The sequence below is a fragment of the Elephantulus edwardii genome, unplaced genomic scaffold, assembly GCF_000299155.1.
Source record: "Elephantulus edwardii isolate Elephantulus edwardi_28Jun2011 unplaced genomic scaffold, EleEdw1.0 scaffold00067, whole genome shotgun sequence".
NCBI lineage: Eukaryota > Metazoa > Chordata > Mammalia > Macroscelidea > Macroscelididae > Elephantulus > Elephantulus edwardii.
Genome location: NW_006399817.1, coordinates 5,507,559 through 5,509,344, shown reverse-complemented (window position 1 = coordinate 5,509,344; position 1,786 = coordinate 5,507,559).

The window sequence follows — 1,786 nt, the reverse complement described above, 5'->3', positions numbered from 1 at the left end:
GTTTTAGCCAACTCTCCAGTGGGTTTTTAAAGACAGTAAATTGCACAGGAAGAGATTGTCCATCCTTCTCCTGTGGAGCATGTGGTGCATTTGAACCACATGCCTTTGGGATTGCAGCACAGCTTCTTGCCACAGAACAGAAATCATTTCTTAGATTTCCAGAATTTAAATTGATAAACAGAAGAAGTAGTTAAAAAAACAAAACAAACTAAAAAAAAACAACAACTAATTGTCATCATCAAAAGGAGACGGAGGTCCTGGGAAATGGCTGTGGCAGTGGAAACAGCGTGGCAAGATGCGGGAGCAGCGGACCACATAGAGGAGGGCCACCATGGCCTTCTACAGACCTCTGTTTATTGATAATTGAACAGTTAAACAGTTGATGACTGGCCTTAGGTGCGGATTGAGACCCAACAGCAGGAGATCAAGGATTCCTAGGGAGGAATGGGTGAGTCCCACAGCTCCCAGCCAGCCCCCTGCTGCCGGGCTCCATTAGGCTCCCACCTCCGGACCCCAGGAATCCCCTCACCTGAGTTGGATGGTGAGCACCACCCCCCCAGGACCCCGCTTTCTCCGCCCCCCCCCCATCCCTGAGGCTGGTGCAGTGGAGTGGACTGGTTCTGGGGAGAATTCTTAGAGCCAGCATGGCAGCAGCGGGAGACGCAGCAGCAGATTGGGGTTTCCTTGGGCAAGCCAGAGAGGAAGATCACCAATACAATGGACTAATGAGAGTCACTGTGAGCTGTCTACTACTTGACAACACTGTTAACTACTTGTTAACAGTGGCAGCATGTCCAAGATGGCAGATATCCTCAATGCACCACATCTTTTGATCTGTTGAATGCCTCTGCCAAGAACTGTTTAGACCTAGGCTGGGGGTGGTGGTGTCTCTTCACCACTCTCAGGTTCCCTTCTCTATTTATAAAGGGGCAGGGCAGTAACACCTACTTTAAATTGCAGTATGACCACTTATTGGGAGGGGTGGTTAAGGTGGCGAGCCATTCTTGGCCCCTGGGCGAGCTATGTTCAGCCCTTGGGGTGAACCAGACTTTGGAGTGAGCTCCTCAGCCCTCTGGTTATGCCATCCAACCCCTGGGAAGGAAAAACTGCCTAGGATGTACAGAGGATTTTATCTAGGCCACTTTCCTCCACCCTTTCCCCCAGTACACTCGTAAGTAACACCCCCAAAGCCCTTCTATTTGTAACTCACAAGTTTGTTCTCTCTAGGTTTGTTCCCTTTTCTATAGGTGATCTTAACACTGAGTTTTACTCCAGACCTGACCCTGAGCCCAGTTCCAGAGACAAAAAGGAAATACAACTGCCAGCTAAGGAAGCAAAGGAGGATGGGGCCTCAGAGTTCAGTCAGCCATCTCCACTGGACCCACCTGGGAGAATGCTTTGCAGTCCAGAGGAGGGTAAATATTAGGAAAATATCTTCTTTTTTTAAAATTTTTTTTATTATTTTTGTGTGCGTGTACTGTCAAATCAGATCTGACTGGTACAGGAGGAGATTGCCCCTCCTTTCCCGGCAGAGCATCTGGTGGATTCAAACCATGCACCTCTGGGATTGTAGTTGCAGCTTCTTGCCACTAGGCCACCAGAGCTCCCCTAGGAAAATATCTTCTAACAGAACAAGAAGGCAAGCAGCTTTAACCCAAGACCACCAGCAAGGTGATAAAGTGTGCTCCCTTTCCCCCTTCACATAAACACCCTGTTCAGCATGAAGAAGCCAGAGAGTCTGTGCCCAATTCCCAAATGAGAAACCCACAATAAGACAGTTTGTTTT